A 26399-nucleotide genomic window follows, 5' to 3' on the forward strand; every position below is an offset into this window, starting at 1 on the left:
CTTCTTTGCTGACCCTCTACTTTTCCAAGCATCATGCGCTTCTCCAGGGACTGATCCCTCCTGATAACATGTTCAAAGTATGTGAGACATAGTCCCGCCATCCTTGCTTCTAAGGAACATTCTGGTTGTACTTCTTCCAAGATAGCTTTGTTCATTCCTCTGGAAGTCCATGGTATAGTCAATGTTCTGTTCAAACAACTACCTTTTGATCCATGTACAGATTCCTCATGAGCACAATTAATTGTTCCAGAATTCCCATTCTCCGCAATGTTATCCATAATTTGTTATGATTCATACAGTCAAATGCCTTAGCATAGTCAATAAAGCACAGGTAAACCTCTTTCTGGTATTCTCTCCTTTCAGCCAGGCTCCATCTGACATCAGCAATGATATCCTTGGTTCCACATCTTCTTCTGAATTTGGCTTGAATTTCTGGAAGTTCCCTGTGGATGCACTGCAGCAGCCACTTATAATTGATCTTCAGCAAAATTTTACTTGCATGTGATATTAATGATATTGTTCAATAATTTTCACATTTGGTTGGATCACCTTTCTTGAGAATTGGCATAAATATGGATCTCTTCCAGTTGGTTGGCCAGGTAGCTGTCTTCCAAATTTCTTGGCATACACGAATGAGCACTTCCAGCGCTGCATCCAATTGCTGAAACATCTCAACTGGTATTCCATCGATTCCTGGAGTCTTGTTTTTCGCCAATGCCTTCAATGCAGCTTGAACTTCTTCCTTCAGTACCACCAGTTCCTGATTATATATAACCTCCTGAAATGGTTGAATGTCGAGCAGTTCTTTTTGGCATAGTAACTCTGTATATTCCTTCCATCTTCTTTTGATGCTTCCTGCATCATTTAATATTTTCCCTGTAGAATCCTTCAGTATTTACAACTCGAGGCCTGAAACTTTTCTTCAGTTTTTTTAGCTTCAGAAATGCTGTGCGTGTTTTTTCCTTTTGGTTTTCTATATCTAGGTCTTTGCACATTCATCATGATACTTTGTCTTCTCGAGCCAGCTTTTGAAATCTTCTGTTCAACTCTTTTACTTCATCATTTTTTTCCTTTTGCTTTAGCTGCTCAGCATTCAAGAGCAAGTTTCAGGGTCTCTTCTGACATCCATTTTGGTCATTTCTTTCTTTCCTGTCTTTTTAATGACCTCCTGCTTTCTTCACGTATGATGTCCTTGATGTCATTCCACAACTCGTTTGGTCTTCAGTCATTAGTGTTCAACACATCAAATCTGTTCTTGAGATGGTCTCTAAATTCAGGGGGGTATACTCAAGGTTATACTTTGGCTCTCGTAGACTTGTTATAATTTTCTTCAGTTCCAACTTGAACTTGCATATGAGTAATTGATGATCTGATCTGCAGTTAGCCCCTGGTCTTGTTCTGACTGTTGTTAACTGAGCTTTTCCTGCATCTCTTTCCACAAATGTAGTCGATTGATTCCTGTGTATTCCCTCTGGTGAAGTCCCTGTGCACAGTCACCGTTTATACTGATGAAAAAAGGTATTTGCAATGAAAAGTCTTTGGTCTTGCAAAATTCAATCACGTGATCTCTGGCATTGTTTCTATCACCAAAGCCATATTTTCCAACTACTGACCCTTCTTTGTCTCCAATTTTCGCATTCCAATTACCAGTAATTATCAATGCATCCTGATTGCATGTTCGATCAATTTCAGACTGCAGAAGCTAGAAAAAGTCTTCAATTTCTTCATCTGTGGCCTTAGTGGTCAGTGCATACATTTGAATAATAGTTGTATTAACTGATCTTCCTTGTAGGTGTATGGGTATTATCCTAACACTGACAGCATTGTACTTCAGGATAGATCTTGAAATGTTCTTTTTGACGATGAATGCAACACCATTCTTCTTCAAGTGTCACTCCCGGCATAGTAGACCATATGATTATTTAATTCAAAATAGCCAATATCAGTCCACTTCAGCTCACTAATGCCTAGGATATCAATGTTTATGTGTTTCGTTTTTGACAATTTGAATTTTCCTAGATTCTTACTTCATATATTCCACGTACCTATGATTAATGGATGTTTGCAGCTATTTCTTCTCATTTTGAGTTGTGCCACATCAGCAAATGAAGGTCCTGAAAGCTTGACTCCATCCACATCATTAGGGTTGACTCTACTTAAAGGAGGCAGCACTTCCCTAGTTGTCTTTTGAGTGCGTTCCAACCTGAGGGCCTCATCTTCCGGCACTATATCAGACAATGTTCTGCTGCTATTCATAAGGTTTTCACTGGTTAATTCTTTTCAGAAGTAGACCACCAGGTCGTTCTTCCTAGTCTGTCTTAGTCTGGAAGCTCAGATGAAACCTGTCCGCCATGAGTGACCCTGCTGGTATTTGAATACTGGTGGCATAGCTCCCAGCATCACAGCAACACACAAGTCCCCACGGTATGAAAAACTGACAGGAGCTGGGGGGGGAGGGGGTGAGGGGGGTCCAAAGCATTATTAATAGATAGCTTTCATTTTCATTTTTTTTTCATTTTCAGAACACTTTACAAGAGTCAAGTTCATTGATTTCCACCCCATTTTAGGATTTTTTTTCCCCTTTTATTTTTGCTTTTGCCCATACTAGACACCCTACAGAGTTTGCTAATCACAAATTAGCACAGATTCTCACTAAAGCAAAGAGCTTTCAAAACCGTGGAACTAATTTAAACTGTATGAATTTATGAATATCAATTATAGAAGTAGATGCAAAGAACTTCAGATACCATCACAATTTTATTAGAAGTGAGGTTTCAGAATGATTTATTTGACATGTCAAACTTGGCCTCACACATTATATCAGATATATACATCCTTGAATTTCAGGGATCATTGAGTAGATTTTTTCCACTTTGAGATTTAAAAATCTCTGAGGTCTCTCAAGTGGTGAAGAGTAGAATAGAAATGCCTATGAAGCTGTGCTTGTGGTTTGACATTTTACCCCTTTGATTGTAGATGTAATCCCCAAAAAGCCAAAAGGTAAGGCACCACCTGCTCTGGTGGCCTCCCTCCCTCCTTCGGTCTGATTTGATGTAGCCTTCCATGCTCTAGGAGTACCTCTTTGTGGGCCCTCATCACAGTGCTGCCTCTTATACTTTGTTTACGTTTAGGCCTTCCCCAATAAATGCTAATTCCTGGAGAACAGAGACCTCCATGTCTTTGTTGTTATATTCACAACATCTCACACATAGAATGTGATCAATTAATGTTGCTGAATAACCGATTGCCTGAGTGGGAAGGGAGACAAAGTGAGATCTCTTCCTATAGTCCTAAATACACAAATAAGGAGTTGACTTTTACACCACTAAGCTAGCTCCCCTATTCAGCAATCTAGAGAAGATATCAGACAGTAAGACAGGAAAAATTCAGAAGACACACAGATACACAGAGAGAGAGGCTGTTTGAGACAGCATTCAGCATCCTTAGAGTCCTCAAGGTGAGCCTACCCATCACTATATTATGAAATGAGGAATAGCGAAGAGATGAGGGCATGGGCAGGAAATGATGGAAATGAAGGGAAATATCTTGGGTTTTGGGTATCTTAATAAAATACATACATGTTGTTGTTAGGTGCCATTGAGTTGGTTCCAACTCACAGCGACCTTATGTACAACTGAATGAAACCCTTCCCGGTCCTTCCTGCACCATCCTCACAATAGTTGTTATACTTGAGCCCATTGTTGCAGCCACTGTGTCATTCCATCTCATTGAGGGTCTTCCTCTTTTTTGCTGACTTTCTACTTTACCGAGCATGATGTCCTTCTTTAAGGACAGGTCCCTCCTGATAACATGTCCAAAGTATGTGAGACAAAGTCTTGCCATCTTTGCTTCTAAAGAGCATTCTGGCTGTGCTTCTCCCAAGACGGATTTGTTCATTCTTCTGGCAGTCCGTGATATATTCAATATTCTGCACCAACACCGTAACTCAGAGGCATCAATTCTTCTTCAGTATTCCTTATCCATTTGTCCAGCTTTCACATGCATATGAGGCAATTGAAAACACCATGATTTGGGCCAGGTGCATCTTAGTCCTCAAAGTGACATCTTTGCTTTTGAACACTTGAAAGAGGTCTTTTGATTCAGATTTGCCCGATGTAATGTGTCATTTGATTTCTTGACTGCTGCTTCTATAGGCGTTGACTGCGGATCCAGGAAAAATGAAACCCTCAACAACTTCAAACGTTTATCCATTTACCATGATGTTGCTTATTGGTCCAGTTGTGTAAATTTTTGTTTTCTTTATGTTGAGGTGCAATCCATACTGAAGGCTGTAGTCTTTGGTCTTCGTCATTAAGTGCTTCAACTCCACTTCACTTTCAGCATGTAAGGTTGTGTCTTCTGCATATCACAGGTTGTAAATGAGTCTTCCCCCAATCCTGATGCCTCGTTCTTCTCATGTAGCCCAGGTTCTCGGATTATTTGCTCAGCATACAGATTGAATAAGTATGGTGAAAGGATACAACCCTGATGCACAGCTTTCCTGACTTTAAAACACGCAGTATCCCCTTGTTCTTTTCAAATGACTGCCTCTTAGTCTATGCACAGTTTCTGCATGAGAACATTTAAGTGTTCTGGAATCCCCATTCTTCTCAGTGTTATCTATAACCGTGTTCCTAGTTTATTAAACTCAAAAGGATGGGCCATGAACTAAGAGTCAGAAAACAAGTTTCTGTCCCCTCTTTTATTCCCAGTTGTTGCTTAGTCTCCTCTCTTCCAAGACATAGGTAGGCAAACTTGTCTTCCCATGCATCAAATTCCCTGCTAATAAGCAATGGGGTTTAACTAACATCCCTTTCTAACCTTAACTTTTCATGAACTGTGAGAGTTTTCACTGCCACAAATTAGCCTTTTATACTTTTGCCAATGTTCCAGAAGAGGGCAGCATTTATTCACAATAGGGAAACCAATAAAAAGTTTTTAGTTTAGCCAGTCTTTAAAGAAGTGAAGGTTGGGAAATTAGATGAAAAGGGCATTTGAACTCTTTCTTGAATTTGGTGCGAACACATAAGGATGTCAAGAGTAAGAAAGTAGGTGGAAAGCCTGGAACTAACCTGCTGTGTGGGCATTTGGTGAAGGACCAGTAAAATAGCTCTTTGAGGAAAGGATTCCATCCATTCTTTTCACTCACCATTAAAACCCCAGTGCATACTCCTGAGTGCAGTTTTTGACACATGGTAGGTACTCAATAATGAATGATAAAGAAAGAGGATAGAATGGGTTCTCACAGCTAGCCCAGGCATAAATATGAATAGGCAGATCTATCTTTGGAGCTTCCCTCCTTGCAGCCCCTTCTAGGGCCTAACACAGTTCTGCACATCTACAGCTCTTCTTAACCCTACACTCTTCTTCTTTACAATTATTGATTCATCTATTCACTTACTTAACAAATACATTGAACACCTGATATATACCAGATATTGCTCTTACTACCCTGCCCTAACAACAACAACAAACCCTGCCCTGACAAAAAAAAAAAAAAAAAAACAGAATAATTCACCTTATGCCTTCGGATATAATATTTCCTGAGGGTAACTGAACTATAGAGCAAAGTAGGGTGGGGATTAACCTGAATTTTAATATGTGGCAGAAGATGGACTTCATAATACAAAAAAGTGATTCTCTAATACTGGATGCATTAGGTAGCGAAGGAGATAATTGAGGCAGAGGGACCTGTTCAGCTCCTCTGCAATCCCACCACCTATGTGAACTCCAAGAGTAGCCTTGATTTCTTTGCTCTAAAACTGAGCAAATAAATAGGAGGGGCATTAGAGAACACCTATTCCACTCGTTCCATTTTGCAGATGAGGAAGCTGAGGCCTAGGGAGGCTGTTGCTTTTTCAAAGTCCCACTACTAATTAGTTGCAAAACAGGATCTAGAACCAATTCTCCATTACCCCCAACATGTGCTCTCTCTTGGGTTCTGCCACTCCTTTTTAAACCTCATTCCCACCTACTCACTGTCTGTTATAGTTCATTTTTAGACATACAACTAGGCTGTCCAAGGCATCTGTGTCCTCTTTCTCCAAAACTGAAATAATAATTTGTGTCCCAGATATTCCACAAAAAGAAACTCTGTGCCACCAATCAGCAGAAATGGTGAAAGGAAGCTCATGGCTCAGGAATCCAAACTGATTTTGAATCCCGCTCTACCACTGCCCAGCTGAGTAAACCTAGGCCAGTCATTCACCTTCCTGAGCACCATCATGCATTTACTTATCATGGAAACACTCAAGACATCTGAAAACGACATTTAAAAGCAGCTTCTCAAAGTTTTTATTACATCACTCGCTCACCTTATTCCCGTTGAGATGATTAAATGCACTATGTATGTGAAATCTTTTTTTTTTTTTTTCCTCTCTCTCCCTCTCAAAATTTTTGCCATCCTGGGACTGCACTTCTCAATAAAGCATAATCAATCAAGCCTTGCTGTGCACTCTGTTTTCTAGAGAACTTAAGTATCATTATTATTAGGGATATAATCACAGCATATTTTCTTCTGAGTAATTTCCTACTTTAAGCTATTGACCACTCATCAAAACCATCCCTAGGGAATAATTTTATTCAGGTAAAATTGGGTTAAAAATGATACCAAGGCAGTCTAGTGGAAGGAAATATACCCCCAAAAGATAACGTGGAGCTTAAGGGTTTGTCTGTAAGGATGGAGCCGTACATCACACATACATACACACACACTTGTGAGCACGCGCACACATGCGCACACACACATTGTGCACAGACACAGCATGTGTGACCTGGAGCAGTTCCTCCATTTCCCAGTCCTCAAAGTCTAAGACCATGGCTCCGTAACTTTTCCCTATTGTAGATCATTTCTAAAAAGAAAGGGCTCTTTGTCACAAAAATGTAGGAATTACATAATCTTAGAGTAAATGGCCTTCCTTTAAATTAAATGAATTTAGCTCTGAGAAAAGGTCCCTGCATTCATTATCCTTATTTTTCTCATTTTAGCTTGTCCCAGTGAAATTTTGTCACAGACCTGTGTTTGGAAATCACTGACCGAGGGATAACTCAGTTAATTCGCTAAATAGAGAACTGGGAAAGGCTGACTCACCTCACCAAGGGGAGAATATTCTGGTGTAGACAAACACCAGGAAATACTAAATTCAAAAAACACTGCTTAAAATCAACTTCAGTATTTTAAATGGTGAGAACCACTGTGCATTTTGTGGACATTGTACAGCAAAGCAGAGGGGAAAATGTTGGTCAAGGCATTCGGACCTCCTTCTCCTCTTTTTGCAAAGATCATTCTTGCAACCAAAGTAGAAGGTCCAAGCATTTCATTACTTTTATGATTACTATTTCAATATAATTTTTTCTCCAAATTATCTGGGGTCTTCTTGGCCAATGTAATAAAAGAGCACTAAGGGGGATTAACTCTAATGAATTTGTGTTTTGTTTTTGAGAACATTATCTTCCTCAATGACTCTGTGGTCTTGGCACAGAATGTGAACCTCTTGATGGTTAGGCATCATCCAGAGCACGCACCAGACAGAGTCTCTGCCCTTGAGGTCCTAACTCTCCAAATTTGCATACACAGCACACAATATTAAATTTAGACACTGAACATACCGAAGAGTTGGGTTTGCATTTTGGCTTTGATGTCTGATTTAATTCTTTAATAGAAGAAAAGAAAGGATGGAAGGAAGGAGTGAAGGAAGGAGGGGAGAAGAGAGGGAGGGAGGAAACAGAGAGAGGCAGAAAGAAAATGGAAAGCAATGATGGTGGTTCCCAGAAAGAAGGGCCATGGCTTGATGGAGATTTATGGGAAGTGAGAGCCCTGATCCTGCCCAGCTTGTCCGGGAACTTGTCCTGCTGGAGGGTGATTTGTTCACTGCTGTCTGGTTAGCCTTCCAGAGAGTCAGTTTTGAACTCTAATCCTCACATTTAGAGGCACCAAAGCCAAGCCAAAGTTGTTCTCCAGGAATGAGGTTTTGTAGGATGAGGCTACTTTGTGCATTGTGGAGTAATTGGTAAATAAAAAAAAATAGTACCCTTCATATTTAAGAAGTCAGGGCAGGGAGAATAAAAGTGGTAATATTACCATAGCTTAGAAATCACTGATTAAAAAAAATTCCTTACTTTTCAGCATAGGTATGGCTCATATGGCAGTGGTATGGAATGGTTAAACACTCAAACCTCTGAACACCTATGGTCATAAAGAACTTTTATTGATGTTTCAGAGTAAACATTTTGGCACCCATTTTTCTGTGTAGTAGAATATTAGTTTTTCAGTTAGGAAATAGCAACTACAAAATAAAAGCCTCTAGCGTTTGTTGAACTCTTTCCCTGTTCCAGTCACAGAGCAAGTAAGCTCCTAAGCATAGTGCAAGGAATAGCACATTTAAAAACTTTGCTGTCGAGTCAATTCGAACTCATAGCGACCCTATAGGATGGAGAAGAACTGCCCCATAGGGTTTCCAAGGCTGTAATCTTTATAAAACCAGACTGCTCCTTCTTTTTCCTATTGAGTAGCTGGTGGGTTTGAACCACTGACATTTTGGTTAGCAGCTGAGTGCTTAACCACTATGCCACCAAAAAAACAAACAAAACCCTTTGTCCTTGAGTAGATTCTGACTCACTGTGCTACCAGGGCTCCCTAATATTGTATTTAGTCCTCACAGTATCCCAGAATTACTTAGTATAATCATGTCCATTTACCAGATGAGGAAACTGTGTCTCAGAAAGTTTAAGTAACTTGTCAAAGTTAATTAGACAGTAAAAGTAGAGCCAGAGTTTGAGCCCAAGTAGCCTAACTGTGGAGCCCAGGCCTTACATCCATTATATATTTCCTTCCAGTCTAAAAGTTACATTTCTCACTAAAATGGGAAATGGATAAATCACCTTTTCTATCACTCTGGGCTTTAAAAGTAGACAGATATAGATTTAATTCCTAATTGTTAAACTTAGAAAAGTCACTAAATTTCTCTGAGCCTTAGGGTTTTTATTTGTAAAAAGTTATGACCATACCACTCTGCAAGGTTACTGTGTAAGTGAGAGGTAAGATATGGTAGCCATTCAATACATAGAAAGTATCACGACGGAACAGACAGGACACAGCCTGTCAAGATTAAAGAAGGGAAACAAAAGACACAGAGCCCAGGCACTCAGGACAGGATCTTTAGGGTAAGTGGTAGCAGATCATTATGAGAAAGATTGAAGGAAGAAACTCGCCTTTAAGTAACTCAACTGACAAAGTAAACTTAGAATAAACTCACAAAATAAGAAGAAACTGCAAGTAACAACATTTTTTAAAAAAGGGAAAAAAGAATGAGTAGACACTGAAAGAAAAAAACTCAAACCGGTAAAAAAGATTACTTTCCAAGCCATACTCAGCCAAATTAAATCATACAGTGAGTAGGAATTGAAGTTTTATCAGAACCCATCTGCTTATCATAAAAAAAAAAAAAAATCATATATAATTCAATATCCATAAAAGGAGGCTTAAATTAAACTCCATATTAAACCAGATACAGTTCTCATTCAATGTTGAGGTAGAGTTATCTCTTGACTCTCTTTTCTCCATGAAACTTCAGGTTAAAGAATTCCAGAATCCCTTGAGTAGAGACTTGGACCAAATGGACGCCCACTGGCTATTACAGCCAAGAATCTGGTGTGCAGTGTGGGAGAACAGATAGAGAGCAGACTTTACGGAAGTCACCTTGGCCAGGCCTCTTGCCTTCTTATGCTCTGCATTCTCTAAAAAAATGCATTCCACAACCCAGTCAAGTTTCATAGCCTTTCCACTGCAGAAACACCAAAAATCTAAGATGGATGAAGAAAGCCACAGACACAAAGAAAATATTATTCCAAAGGACTAATGGATCACATGATCTACAGCTTCCACCAGCCTGAGCCCAGAAATAGATGGTGCCCGGCCACCACTATGGACTGCTCTGACAGGGATCACAGTGGAGGGTCCAGGGCAGAGTAGGAGAAAAATACAGAACAAAATTCAAATTCACAAAAAAGAGATCAGACTTGCTGGCCTGATGGAAACTGGAGGAACCCCTGAGACTATGGTCCCCGGACACCCTGCTAACTCAGAACTGAAGGCACACCCAAAGTCCACCTTTCAACCAAAGATTAGACAGGGCTATAAAACAAACAATAATACATATGAGGAATGTGCTTTTTAGTTCTATCAAGTATATGAGACCAAATGGGCAACACCTGCCCAAAAGCAAAGATGAGAAGGCAGGAAGGGACAGGAATACTGGATAAATGGGAACAAGGAACCAGGAGTGTAAATGGGGAAGGGGAGAGTGCTGACATATTGTGGGGATTGCAACCAATGTCACAAAACAATCTATGCATAAATTTTTGAATGAGAAACTAATTTGCACTGTAAACTTTCACCTTTCATCTAAGGCTCAAAGAAATTTTTAAAAAAGAAGAAAAAATCTAAGGTGAACAAGAGAATGCATTAGGAAGAGAAGAGTGGAAATGATAGTACAAGGAGCAAAAGCAAAATCTAAAAGAGCCTGAGAGATCTGCTGTACTAGCCGCGGAAATCTCCATGAGCATTTCGCTAAGTTGGATTCTTCCGTGCTGTCGGTCTTTATCTTCAAAGCACATAGTAATGAGACAGTAGAATGGTTGAAAGTCAGACGTTCTTTGCTACTTTGTTTTGTGGACATAATGATGTAGACAAAACCCTGAACTTAATAAAGGTAGTCAATTAAGCTTGCAGTTGTGAGATTTATTTAATTGCTGCTCTACTAAAATGAAACCAGCAATCTTAATGCCTGTGGGAGAAATTACTATATTCCAGCCTTCTTGGAGAATCCCTTCAAAGTTGTGCTTTCATCCATCAAATGTTAGTATATCTTTGACAAACTAACTTTGAAGACAACTATTAGAACATGAAAAATATGATCATGACAGGATCCCTCATTTTAACCTGTCATGCTGTTTCTATTTGCAATCATCACTCAGAACACCTAGCAAATGCTCAATGGATATTTGATAAGTAATAGAAAGAATTTGCTAAGGAGTTTTAAATGACATTTCATGATGATTATAAGCAGGTGCTCTGAGGTCAAACAGACCTGACTAATTCACTACCTGTGTCTTTGAGCAAGTTTTTTTAACTTCTCTAAGCCTCAGATTTTTCATCCACAAAATAGCAATAGATAATTACCTCCTCCAATGAGTGGTCATTTAGATTAATGAAATAATCCATATAAAGCACTTAGCTGAGAAGCACGCACATTGTAAGTGCTCAAAAAGTGCTAGCTAGTGTTACTTTTATTGCTCACCTTGACGAATCATGTACACAATTCTTGAACATGTCTCATTGGCGATATGTTATGTATCATACCTTTTTGTGAGAGTATCAAGCATTTTGTCATTGCAAAATGACACACTTGTTGGTGGAGATTTGTGAGATTCATGATCAAACCAATGAATAAAAAGTGTCTCAGAATTTGACAGTCTGTCTGGCTTCATGGTAGCAGGAGACAGAAGTGGATTTAACATTAGAGAGCAAAGCACCAATCAGAAGGGAGAGAATAATCCACTCCTAAGAGAGGAGAAAGACTGTTCCCGTTTTCTGATGCTGAGCATCACACCATCTCTGAAAGGTACTGCTGAAAAATGTACATTGCAGAGCTGGGTCATCTACAACGTAAGGATAGCTCCTCCCTCTTTCCCTTTCTAGCGGAAAATTTCAATATACAAAAAGTGAAGGAAATCGAAGTGGGGACATTGGGAGCAATTTGGTATAGTAGACAGAGCCTGGACTGTGGAATGGAATAGATCTAACTTCAGTTTTATAACCGGGCTACTTGCTCCCTATGTGAACTTTATCAAGTTACTTAGCAATTTGTGCATCTCTTGCCTCATCCTTGTAATGGAAATAAACACAGTGCCTATGTCATAGGTTGTTGTAAGCATAGAATGAAATAACAATGCTGGTAAAGAGCTCAATCTGTTTTCTGGTCTATATAAGGTATTTGGAAAATACTGTTCTCGCCTTCTGTAGATAAACCCATTAAACCCATTGCCGTTGGGTCGATTCTGACTCATAGCGACCCTATAGAACAGAGTAGAACTGCCCCATCTGTAGATAAGCAACCAAAAAAACCAAACCTGTTGCTGTCGAGTCAATTCCAACTCATAACCACCCTGTAAAGCAGAGGAGAACTACCTCATAGGGTTTCCACGGAATGGCTGGTCAATTCAAACTGCCGACCTTTTTGTTAGCAGCCGAGCTCTTATCCACTGTGCCACCAGGGCCCCTCTGTAGGTAAAAAGAAAGGAAGTACAAAAATGCTTGCCAAAGCTTGCCAAAACATTGTTCTTACACATGCTTACTCATTTCCCCTGTAAATATTTTGTTGATTATGAGGGCTTAATATTGCATCAATTTAGCTAAGCTAGAACTATGTTCTCCGGAAGCCACCTTTCCTTCTCATGATCATTGTAAGCCATGTGATGTGGAAGGCAGAAGTGAAACTTCAGCCATCTTCTTCTGGTGTTCAGAAGATTGGTACGATACATTGGCACTGAGCTCCTGGCTTCCTGGTTGGAGGGTTCGACCATCAGGCCCTCAAGAACTCCATATCCTACTGCATGCCCTGCTCCAGGTTCTGAAGCTCCGGGCCCAGGTGTGTGTTTAGCTCCATAACAAAGGAGCACCAGCTTCTCTTGCAGGACACCCTCACCACTAAAATTGGAAGCTTGGAGGTGGTGAGGACCCATACAAGTTCCAGTTCACCCTTGAGGGTTCCAGCTCAGGTTCACAGGTTCCATTTATCTTTGCTTCTGCTACTTCACAACCATCCTTTCTGCCCAGTGGTCATCAAGTTCCAGCATCAGAGTCAGAAACTAAACCTCACATAGACTAAGGCCTGGTGACCCACTTCAAATACTAGCCAATGAAAACGTTATGGATTACAACAGAACATTGTCTGACTTGCTTGCTTTGGATGCATCATCAGGAAGGATCAATTGCTGGAGAAGGGCATCATATTTGGTGAAGCAGAGGGCCAGTAAAGGTGACAGATGCCCTTGGTGAGACAGACTGGCACAATAGTTGCAGTGACAGACTCAAACATGCCAGTCATCATGAGGATGATGCAGGATTGGGCAACGTTTTGTTTTGTTTTGTTGTACATAAGACTGCCAAGAGTCAGAGTTGAGTCAACAGCAGCTATCACGGTCATAGTTGGATAAGGTCAAATTCCTGTAATATTTATAAAATAAATACATATAATCCCTTAGTAGTCCTCCTTCTCTGAGAACCTTGACTGATACACTGGGCTTTTTTTTCTATGCCAGGAACTATGTTAAGGGCTGGAGGGATATACATGAATAAGGTATGGTCCCTATACTTGCAAAATTTTATAGTTTTTAAGGAGAATTCATCATCACTTATCATGTAAGAAGTTGTAGAGTTGACTTACCCGCCCCCCCTTTTTTTAAAATTTTGCTTGCATCCATGATTAGCCAAAGTGAAACCAAAGAGACTTCATTGGACTTTGTGGTGTCGAACTGGCGAAAAGAACAGCTGTTTGGTCACTGAACTAGACATTCTAGTGATAAGATCAGACGCTTTCCACATTTGACTAGGATCTGCTTCTTATATTATTCTTTGCTCTGCTATTTTGCTACAAGTCTGCCATTGATTGGTTTCTTGACAGGCACATAAAATCAATTAGCATCCAGCCGCTGAGAAAAATTCTCTTAATAGGCTTTCTGCTTTCACCATTTAGCCAACAGAGAAAGATTTCTTTCCACACCACCCCATACTTATTTAGGAAGGCATTTGGTAACACTTATCAGCTTGCACATGCCAGCGATTAGATGTCAATAGAATTTCTAGGCTCAATTTTTTTGTATAGAAGGAACATATTAACCAAAATTTACAGTCCTTTCACAATTTTCTGAACTCATCAGGTTCTGCCCTTTCACCATCGAGTGACTGCAGAGATATCAGATAAAGGCCCACCACATCCTGCCTTCAGTCTTCCCCTAAAAAACAGGGAAATATGAAAGCAGAAATTAATATTTAGTATATTCCAGGCCACTTCTGTTTTCCTCACGTTTCAGGACGTACAATGAAGAGCCATTATTTGTTTAAGATTTCTCATAAATGTAACTTTCTCTTCAATGGCACAAAAACCTTTTTGTGTTTTTTTTTTTTTTTTGCTTCCTTTATTACTTAAAATATGTGATCAGAACATCATTACCTTATAAAACCTTCTGACCCAACTTCTCTCCACTATTCTCTTACACTACACTCCAGCCACACTAGTTTATGCTTAGCTCCTAGAACACATGAAACTCATTCCCATCTCAGAACCTTTACAGTTGTTATTCCTTCTGTTTGGAAAATTCTTCCTCAACAATGTCATGTGACTTCTCCTTTCTATCTTTCAAGTCTCAAATCTTTTGTATCTCCTTGCAGTGGGCTTCCCTGACCTCCCTAGCTAAAGCAATCCTCTCACTCATACTCTACCACATCACACTATTTATTTTTTTGTAGTCTGTATCCACCCACTAGGTTGTACCCTCCTTGACAACAGGACTCTGCCAGCCCTAGTGTCACAGTGGTTTAGAGTTCGGCTGCCAACCAAAAGGTTGGCAGTTCAAGTCCACCAGCCGCTCATTGGAAACTCTATGGGGCAGTCCTACTCTATCCTGTGAGGTCACTATGAGCCAGAATCAACTCAGCGGCAACAAGTTTGGGGCAGATAGTAGCTGCATTATTAAAATCTTCACCAATCAGGCAAATAAATGTAAAATTGCAAGTGTGACTCGTGGTGGTGCCATTCCTTTTAAAGGAGAATACTACAAAAGATCAGGTTTATTTATTTGGGTTGGTTGGTGATTTTTTTTTTTTTTAAGAATGGAGCAATATATAAGTTCAGCTTTGATATTTTGGTTTTAAGGTATTATTGATATTCCAAGGAGGGGTCTCAAAGAGGCAATTTTGTAGATTAGACTGGACTTAAAAATTTGTGCTCTAGTCTAGAGATCAATTCATAAGACATCAGCTTATCAGTGGTCATTGACAGTGGGCATGGATAAGATCATCTAGGAACAGCAAGAAGAATAAGAAGAGAGCAATGAAGCTAAGGGCAGATAGTACTGGAAAGGATACAGAACACAAGTGGTCACTGAGGGAGCAAGAAAACTGTGTTAGTGTGACACCCTTTAGAAGAGAGTGCTTCAAAAAGGAGAATTGTACCATGGCAGAGACGTTTCCAAGCCTGAAGAAAAATGACTGAAAAGTATCCAGTAAATACAGTCACGTGGAAGTTGCTGTTAATGTTTGTTAGAGTTGTTTTACTGACGTGCGGAACCAGAAGTAAGCCAGAAAGTGGGAGATGAGAACATAAAGACTATGTGTATATGTAACTCATTCACATACACATACATACACACAAAATTGGGTTTTGCTCTATGTAAACTTGAGCAATCTCATAAATTGTTTGAACCTCAGCTTCATTATTTGTAACATGAGTAGCTCATGCCTCTTTTGAGGGGCTATTGTGAGGATTACATGATGTGACATGGAAAAATGCTTGGAACACCATGAACACTCAATAAATGTAGGCCCTTTTCACTTCTCCCACTTAAGAGCTTTTAAAATGAATCTCCTGACCAGAGTCAAATATACTGTTCTAACTAAGAACTACATGAGAGGTTTTGTTAATTTTTCTATAAAATATTATGTAAAAATAATAATTTTCATATATATAGAAATTATGTACTGCTCTGAAAACCATTTTGGGGATACACCTTACTACAACTGCAGAACGCTGAATTTATGTCCTGTTTATCTTTCATCCTAATCTTAAGATTTTTATTGGAGACCCTACTTCCTAGCTGGCTTATTCTCTCATCCTTTGTTCCTATTTTATTATGCTCTAAAGCACCATTTTACATGTTTATTTATTGAATCTCTCAGTAGACTGCATTTCTTCACCACTCAAAATTGCAGTGAGCTTGAATCCTTCAACATGCCCCTGATCACTTCCATTTTATAATACTTAACCAGTTCAGGCTGCTGTAGTCACTGCAAAACTTTAAGACTTTCATTTTAAATTTCAGCTGTATAGGAATGCTGAATATAACTGACTACATTACTCTCTGTTGCTTCCAATGTCTTGTTTTGATTACAAGTTCTGGGTACCCGGGACACATATTGAACACTACAGAACTTATTTTTATTCATGACCTCCAAGTTTGGGTGTTCCTCCTTTTACTGGGACAGTTCTATATGACAGCCCTTTTTACTTATGGGGAGAAGCCAAAGATACCATATCCTTTCTCTTTGGAGCTCTATCAGCCACAGCTTGAGCAAATGTCCCACACCCAGTCAACCAGAGTCTCTGACAGGGGACTGTGTCTTTTTAGCAAGGGACACAAGGACAAAGAAGACCATTTAGAGTCCTTCACATCAGCAGCAACTCTGGTGTCCTGCAACAGCAGCTTTAGGCCAGGCTGTTTGGGCTAAAAGACCTTGGCTTCCTGCCTTTTGGCATAGAAGTACCTAGGTTCATACCTAGACTCTATGCCCGGTTTTCTATCCTTCCACAGAATCTGTGAGTTCCTAGTATCCTTGCAAATATAGATAGAAGATAGATAGATTAGATAGATAGAGAGAGATGATAGATAGACAGACAGATAGATAGATGATAGATAGATGATAGATAGGAAGATTAAAATATAAAAAATATATATATACATAGTTTAAATATATTTAGTTTAAATACATGTATGTATATATATTTAATATATGTTGCTTTCGGGTGCTGTCAAGTTAATTCCAACTCATAGAGACCCCATGTGACAGAGTAGAACTGTACTATAGGGTTTTCACGGTCGTAATCTTTATGGGAGAAGATTGCCAGGTCTTTCTTCCATGGAGCCGCTGGGTGGGTTTGAACCACCAGCCTTTCAGCGCTTAACCATTGTACCACCAAAGCTCTTTGGTTATATATCTACAACACACCCCCATACACATATATATATGCTTAAACTTTTTTCCTTTTTTTTTTTTCTAACATGAGTCAGTTAGAAGTTCTGTTATCTGCAATCAAAACATTCCTAACTGTTGGAGAGGAATATCTTCCTCTGAAGAGCCCAAATAAGAACACAGTAGCCATGCTTGGTGGCTGAGCTGGTACTGCCTAACAGAATTATTTTTTACTCTTGGCAGATCTCAGGGGGAAAAAAGAAATCACAGTCTTGCTGGAGACTTCTGTTGTTAGTGACAATCACTGTGGGGAGGACTCTTCAGGGAAAGGGAATATTTGCAAGAAAAAAAATAAACCAGCATTGCAATTTAGATTACTACTCCATTTAATAATGAGGAAATGATATTACTTTACAGGTAATTAATTTTTTTAAGCCCCATGTAAAATGTCAGCTGGACTCTGTTTATTGGAACTTTATCAACACATTAGACAAACTTAGCCTTGTTGATTTACCCAAAACAGCTTAACTGATGAATTTCAGTTGAGCCTGTTACAAAGCTGTCTCTAAACTTGTAAAAAAACATCTGCTTTGAGTGAAGACTGAGTAGGAGATATATATATATGTACATACATATATATACACATATATCCCTGTAATGTAGCCTTGGATATATATATATAATATATATTTCCCCCACCACTAATGAAAGGCACAGACATATGAGAAAGTTATTTATCCTTTGATACTGAACATCGTACGAACATCGTACTGAGTCCCTTTGATATATTAAAATTTGGAGCCAATGGTTTGTTATCCGCAGGAGAGAAAAAGAATACCGTGAATTCAGGAGAAATGGAGGGGAGGGGCAAAATGGGAAGAAAAACACCCAACAGGAATGATAAACTGGGTTTTAATGACAAAGTCACTTTGCCAACTGTAACTCGGGTGCTGGGTAAGCTGATATGACTTCATTAGGTGATAGCCAGCCTCCCAAAGCCATCATCAACCTGGAAGAAAGCCATATGTGTTGGTCGCACAAATGGACATTGATTTTTCAATAAACTGGAACCCAAAGCCAACATTACTCCAATGATATCTTTTCTCAAGAGAGAGGATTTCTCGCTCATCCCTGGCACCATGTCTCAGCTCTTATATTACAAGAATTACATGGATGAAGCAGAGTAGAAAACATCAGCTCACTTAAGTCATGTGATAAATGAGGCAATTAAGTCAACTAGATGCACAGTTACTGAGTTATATCTGTTTTGCTTTGTAAAATATGATTTTAAATAGGATCATCTCTCTTACCATAGTTGACAACATTAGAATGCTATGGGGCAGAAAAATGTGGTTCATTACTGCCTGAAAACAGTGCTTACTTTCCTAACTGGATAAAATAACCTTGGTCTTTAACTATGTAGCAATCTCTTAACCCTTCCTCCCTAAGAAGACAGGACACATTTGGCATTTGCTATTTGTCTACATTTCTTAAAATGTATGGCTTTTAAACTAGTCATTCTGTGGTTGGAAGATTAGTAAACAGAAATTCTTTTTTTTTTTTTTCTTTAAATTCTTTATTCACCAGAGGAAGAGAGAGACTGAAGTTGTACAAGATTTGCTTTGTTCTGAGAAGAGTTGCTTGACTGGCTTCTAGTAGTGAAAAGATGATCAAGTGCCCTTGTCTAAGGGAAGAGCGGCAGGACCTTTAGTGGCTTAGTTAATTCAGTCTGCCACCATCTTCCATCCCTTTAGTATGCAGAATTTGTCACTAGGGAAGAGGTATGTGTATTTTCAGAGAAGCCAAGGTGCTTTCTGGGAAAGGCCACCATATAGGAGTCCTTGCTTTGGGAGATTGTCAATCTTCAGAACATCGGATGGATTGAAATGGTCCCACCTAAGGTGTGTGCGGAAGGCAGGACGTCAGGGGCCACCATGGGGAATCTAACCATGAAAGACAGTAATACTGGTAGTCCTTGACTTATGACATATTCCAATTACAACAAACTGACTTACAGCTGTCCATTTTTCATTTTTTTGTACATCTTATCATTGGTAATACACACTACATACAATGTTGCAGTATGTAATTTGCTGATATCATCATATCTGTAATTTCATATCTAATTTTTCCAACTGCCAAAGACAAATAAAGATTGGATTTATAAAGATATTGATAATAAAAGGCAATAATAATGAAAACTAAAAAAAAAAAAGGGGAGAGAGATATTCAACTTAAGTCAGAAGCAATTTACAGTGGAGTTATGGGAACCAGACCCTGTCATAAGTCAGGGACTACCTGTACTCGACTGATAGCCAAGGCTGAACTAGGGCTATATAAAGAAATTGCCCATGAGTTAAATCAATGCCCAGAACTATGTTTTCTTTGTCCTCCACAGTGTTTCAAATAGTTATACCAACAATTATCCGTTGCCGTCTAGTGGATTGCAACTCATAGCAATTCTATAGGACAGAATAGAACTGCCCCACAGGATTTCCAAGGAGGGCCTGGTGGATTCAAACTGCTGACTTTTTGGTTAGTAGCCATAGCTCTTAATCACTATGCCACCAGGTTTTCCAACCAACAATTAAGTCAGGAGATTTCACGTATAAATATGGATTACTTTGGCCAGAGCACATACTCTGCAGTTTGTCCCCAAAGCTACCACTTCTCCCTCTATTCTCCCCCAATTCGTTCATTTCTATTACTTTCTGGTATCCAGTAGACACTTGAGCTCTTGACCTTTTGCCTAGTGGTTATGGGGAAGGATGCCAACTATCACATGCAATGAAGTCGAGACTGGCAGCCCCTCCTGAAGCAAGAGTATGATTGAGAAATTTTGGCTGAACACGTGAGGAGAAACTAAGAGTTTTAGCCTTGGGAACATTCTTGGCTGAGCTGAGCACGAATGTGGGTTGGAATTTCACACACTGAGGGATGGCATCTAGTAAGGGCATTATTACTGCAGAGGAAAAGGACATCAAACATGGATTTTAAAGATAGAATTTCTGTTCAAAGAATATGTTCATCTTAAACTTGAAAGGTACTGTCAAGTTGAGCTCAGAAAGGTTGAGCCCGTTTAAATACCAAGCAAGAGTTTGAGAGCACCTGTTTGCATACTACTCAGCATTGATTATTATCTTTTAAATCTTTTTAATTTTTGATAATCTGATGGGGGATAATAGCCCATTGCTGCTTTGATTTGAATTTTCTTAATAATTTTTTGATATTAGTGAGTGTAAGCATATTTTCAAATGTATGCCGGCCATTTGTATTTTTTCTCAGAATTGTCAGTTTACGATATTGTTCTTTTTTCGTATTAGATTATCTTATTGAACTGTAGGAATTCTTAGATGGTACTTTTTCCTTTATTGTATTTGTTGCAGATTTTTTCTCCTAGTCTGTTACTTGCCTTTTAATTTTGTTGATGGATCTTTAATTGTGCAGAAATTTTTAAATCTATTCAGTTAAATCTGTTACTTTTTATAGTTTTTCAGTTTTGTGTCTTTCCTAGGTCTCCACCACTCCATGATTGTTAAAATAATCTCCTGAATTTTCCTTAATAAATCTGTAGTTCTTTGTATTTGTATTTCATTATGTAATCATCTGGAAGTTATTTTCATAGTTACTGTGAGGTAGAGACATAATTTTTTAAAAAAAAACAAATGGATTATCCCGACACCATTTTTCCATTATTTTTGAAATTCCACTTGTAACAGGTCTGTTTATGCTTTTTGGTTTGTTTTGAGGTTCCATATGGCAACTTCCTTTTTGGACATTTGGGGTGCTAATTACTCATGGTCCTTCTCTCTGGGTTTCTCAAAAATTGAGAAGAGACACTTGGAGTCAGATAAGGATGAAAATGTGGGACATTAGGTTCATATTGACTGGGTAGTGTTCAGTAATCCCCCCCAAAATATAGAACTTCCAGTATATTGTGTAAGAGGATGTAATCTGGCCCTGGGGCTTTTTATTGCTTCTCCACAGATCTTTTTTTTTCCACAGATCTAGCTCTTAGGACTTCACTGTGGGGACAGAGAAACCTGCAAAGCAAACAGCTATTTATCCAGCTCAAGGAAGAGAATTTGTGAACATTTAACTTAATATATTTGTATTTTTGTTCACAAATGAGTTTTTCCCATATTTTTGTCATTGCTGTTCTTTTGTTTTCTGGTTTGTATTAGAATTATGCTAGCTTGAATGAGATTTGAAGCTTTTCAACTTTCTTTTGAAAGCTTTGGAAAGTTTATTTAACAAAGTAATTATCTGTTCCGTAAAGAATTGATTGACCTGGCTTATCACGTCAGCTTGAACCAGTTCTCCATAGGGACAGATTTCTAATAAGGTTACTGATATAGTCAATGTTTTACCCCTTTGTGTGTCATCTATTTTCTTTTTAAAATTATGTCCTTATTTTTTGGCCAAAAAAAAATTGCCTAAAGCATTCTCTCAAGATTTCTTGAATTCCATATCCCTGGATATATGTTTTTTCTTGTTTCAAATGTTTATATCTTCTCTCTTTTTTAAAATATGCTCACTAAAGACAATAAAACACTAATGTCTCACTATATTGGTTAAATATATAACGAACTCTATTTTATTCATGTCCACTGACCTTTATTAGTTTAGTATTGCACCTGTTTTAGCAGGAATTGATCATTAGTGAGTGCTTTACCAAGTGTCTCTTAGAGCTGCACTAAAGCACTATGAGATGATTTATGTGAGATCTGTAAGTTTATGTGTTCTTTTAAGCAGTCATTGAAATTGAGGAAATTAAGGCAAATTGAATTATAAACCACAGAATGACTAGGTGGATGGAGCCTTAGGAATATTCTAGTCCAACTCTATTATTTCCTTTGTTTATTTATTCATCCAAGTAAATATATTTGAGTGCCTACTACGTAAGTGCTGAGCATACAACAGTGAACCAAATAAACATGGTTCCATTCTCATACTGCTTACAGTCTGGTGAAAGAAACAGACATCAAACAAATTAAGATCAATTAATAGATAATTTTTATTGTTCTGTGTACTCTGAAGAAAGGAACAGGGTCCTATGCAAGAGAGTGATTTAGATGGGGAAATCAGAGAAAGTCTCTCCTAAGAAGTGATATTTAAGTTATGAATGACGATGGAGGTTAAATAGGCAAAGAGTGAAGGGAGAGCAAGGAGGGTGAAGGGAACAGCATATGCAAAGGCCTGGAGATGGGAATGATCCAAGCGTGCTCAGAAATTGAAAGATGACATGCTGAGACTAGAGCAAATTAACTAATGAGGGAGAAATAAAGCTGATGTGTAGACAAAGACTGAGAAAAATGGATCTGTAGTCACCACCAGGTGTTTTGGACTTGACTCTGAATAAAAAGAGGAATTGCTGAAATGTTTTAAGCTGGGAAGTGACACAATCTAATTCATGTTTCAAAAAGACGGATCTGGCTTTGGTAAAGAGAACAAATTGGAGTGGGACAAGGGTGGAAACCAGGAAAGTAGTTAGAAATTGTTGACATATGTCATTCAAGAAATAACAGTGGTTTGGACTACAGTGTAGAGTAGAGATGGCAAGATGTACACTGATTGGAGGTATTATTCCAAGATAAAATTGACATGACTTGGTGATGGTTTTGATGTAAGTTGTAAGGAAAAAGATGGTGTCAAGGATGACTTCTAGATTTCTAGCTGGAGAATTTGACTGAATAGAGATGCCATTTATTGAGGTGGGAATGAATGGAGGAAGCATCTATTAGAGAGGAGATTTGGGAAGGTTACATCTACCAAAGGTCGATGACTATGTACTTGGCAGAGGTAGATTTGTGTCCTTTCCATTCCATTTCCCTTCCATTTAAACCATTTTAATGGTTTTAGCCATTTGCCTTTTCCCACCTGCCGGATAAAATTACTCCTGGTCCTCCCTAGGCCATCAGAGAGATGCCACTATGGTCAGTACCAAACTGCTAAAAAAGTAAAAATGAAATAAATAAATAATTTTAAAACCCCACTACAGGTAGTGATGTTCAACATATGAACACTTCTTATAACTGAGTTTACAGTGTTAAAATTGTATTACATAACCAAGTGACCCTTTCTACTGATCTCACTGAATGTTGCAGTTATTTTTAAACAGTACTTTTTCTGATTATGAAAATAATAAGTGCACATATGAGAAAATTTGGAATATATAAGAAAAGAATTAAAAAGAAAATGAAAAACTGTGTATAATCTTCCCACCTAGATATAAGCATTGTTAGCATTTGCAGTATTTCTTTGGAATATCTTTATTTATTATGAGTCAGAACTGACTCAATGGCACCTAACAACAACATAGATTTAACAGAACTCTCTCTCTAAACTCAGGGGTTCCGTTTCTAAAAGAATTGTGGTTGGTAAAACAGTGGCTGACAAGCTCAAGATACTAAAGGAAATGTAGATTTAAGGAGAAAGTATTAAATTGCATTTAATTAGTTTAAAAATACAGTAAGTAGAAATTCTAGAACACATCTGCTTAAAAAAAAACTAAAATACTGTTGGAAAGCCTTTTTCTGAATCAGCTTCTTCAGTTCTACAAGAAATGTTGCTTCAGTGTCATAGATTTTTGCTATGCAACTATATTATTTTTTAGTTTTTGAACAAGTCTTTCCTAGCTTGAAATGTTTTTTGCGCTTCAGGCCTCCATCATTTGTTTTTGCAATTAGTGGTGAAATGCTTATGTACGCCATCACCTGCTTCCCTGCCTTGCCTTGCCCCAGCCTCTTCACAATTTATCATTGTGCTTAAGAGCACATTTCTTTAGGTGTGCCTTCAATTCATCCAGTGAAAGCATGCACTCTCCTTTCTTTACAGTATCCTGTAGGCTGGCTTCCATGGCCTAAAGGAAGAGAGAACAATAATTGCTATCATTTTTTTAAGAGAACTGAACTAAACATGATAATAATAATAGCAGCATAGATTGACATTTTCAGATTTTTAAATTGTTATTGTGTTTCATCAAGTCAGCTCTGACTCATAGCCACCCTACAAGACAGAGTAGAGGTGCCCCATAGGGTTTCTTAGGCGCTAATGTTTTTTTTTTTTTTTAATGTTTAAGTGAGCAGATCTTCAGGTTTTTTCCCCCACAGAACCATTGGTAAGTTCCAACTCTCAACCTTTCGGTTAGCAGCTGAGCACTTAAACTTCAGCCACTAAGTTATCTCAAAGCCAAAATTTTCAAATTTTATATATTGTGTACAATTGGAATCTACTATTTTACAATCTGCCCTTTTCACTTAATAGTCTATGAGAATTTCTCCTGTGTGAGTAGAAGTTTAAAGAGGACATAGTCATTCATTGTTGTTGTGTTGTTGTTAGGTGCTGTCAAGTTGGTTCCGACTCATAGCAACCCTAGGTACAACAGAAAGAAATACTGTTGGTCCTGGGCTATCCTCACAATCGTTCCTATGTTTCAGCCCACTGTTGCAGCCACTGCGTCAATCTATGTCATTGAGGGTCTTCCTTTTTGCTGGCCTTCTACTTTACCAAGCATGGTGTCCTTCTCCAGGGACTGATCCCTCCTGAAAACATGTCCAATGTATGTGAGACAAAGTCTCACCGTCCCCGCTTCTAAGGATTATTCTGTCTGCACTTCTTCCAAGGCAGATTTGTTTGTCCTTCTGGAAGTCCATGGAAACTGTCCTTCATAGGAAACTGTAAAGAAGAGTTGATGAGTTTTATACTATAGTACTTTGGGAGGAAAATAGACGTCATTGTTAAGTAACATCCCTTCCAGGAAAAAGACAGCATGAAATCGGGCTTCCTACTTAAAATCTTTGTTTCACTGTGCCCAACATACTGTCTACTTGGATCTCTTTCAGGGCCTTGGTGAATTTGTAGTGCCATTAAAGTTAGTGGTAGAATAAAAATAAAATGTCAAAACATGAGTCACTGTAGCTTGTCACAATTCATCTACATGAATGTACTCTTAAATGTAGGTCTTATTTAACATTAAAAAGGATCTGGGATGACCTGGGCTGATCCAATAGCATGGCTTTAAAGCTCATTAGCCTCATTCGGTCTCCTGACCTAAGTGAAAAATAAAATGCTGATGTGCACAGAAAGATGGATTTTGTGGCAAAATCTCAAAGTCAAAATAACTGTCATTACATGTCAGTATCCCTTCTTGACTTCTGGTAATGGCAGAAACATAGCTAGAGTTTGAGCCGTTTCTGGAAAAAAAGGCACTCTGGTCAGATTGTGCATGATTTATTTGTTTCAGAGAAAGTTAGAATACTTAAGGTTGTTTCAAAGCTCACTTCAGTCAAAAAAGAATTTTTTCATATTAAATTTAAATGATATTTCAAATGTTTTTGACTATAACCTAGTCACTGATTTGCATAGTACATCTTATATGCTATGTTTTCTTGTTTAAAAATGTTTGTTATTCAGGAAAATTAATATTTATTATTCATGGTCAGTATTTACACCCTGTGTTTAGTTACCTGAACTTCTGTGAAAATACGGATTTGAATGGCTGATTATTTGGAATCAGTGGAATGCAAAGTAGAGAAACTGGATTATGTTCTCTTCTCTTCAAGCTGGACCACTGTAGGCCATGCCAGAAATTGCCTCTCAGAAAGTATATTCATCTCACAAATTTTACCTAAATAAAATTCTTATTTTTTAGACCAGGAAAACAAGATGTTGTACTCAAAAGATTTATGATGACGTATTTCACAGCTAAAGACTGAACTATAAATGCCAGTAGCAAGAAAGAATTATCATTCAGCCTCCGAAGAGTGTTTTAATTTACATTTTGGTATTTATGACCAAAGTCAAAGATAACTTAAAATTTTTACCTCAACACCTATAAGACTTTTCAAGTCAAACCCATAACAGGTTCACTGATATTTTTCATTCATTTCTTCAACTTCAACAACTATTTTGTGCCAGGTGCTGGTGTCAGCAGGAGAAGCAACAGGTCAGCATTCATTCATTCATTCCATAAATATTCATTCAATACCTGCTATATGTCAGTCACTGTCTTAAATGATTGAGATGTAGCAGTTAAAAAAAAAATAGACAAAATTCAGGCCTTTAAGGTGCTTGCATTCTAGTAGGGAGAGTTAAATAATAAAAGATAAACATAATATATAAAGGTGAAAAGTAATGTTTGAAAAAAAAATAAAGTAAGGTTGTCAGGGGAAGAATTAAAATTTTAAATAGGATGGTCAGGACAGGCCTCATTGAGAAGGTGACATGTGAACATGTGAGGGAAGACTTGAAGAAAAAGAGTGAGGCATGTCAATATTCCTGTGAGGAGTGAAACTAGCCAGTGCAAAGGTTCTGATGTAGGCATGCCTGGCATGTTTGGAGCTCAGCAAAAAAACCTGTCTATCCAGAAATGAGTGAACAAGAAGAGTCATAGGAGATGAAGACAGACAGGTAAGTGGACACACCATTAGAG

The sequence above is a fragment of the Elephas maximus genome, chromosome 15 (assembly GCF_024166365.1).
Source record: "Elephas maximus indicus isolate mEleMax1 chromosome 15, mEleMax1 primary haplotype, whole genome shotgun sequence".
NCBI classification, from domain to species: domain Eukaryota; kingdom Metazoa; phylum Chordata; class Mammalia; order Proboscidea; family Elephantidae; genus Elephas; species Elephas maximus.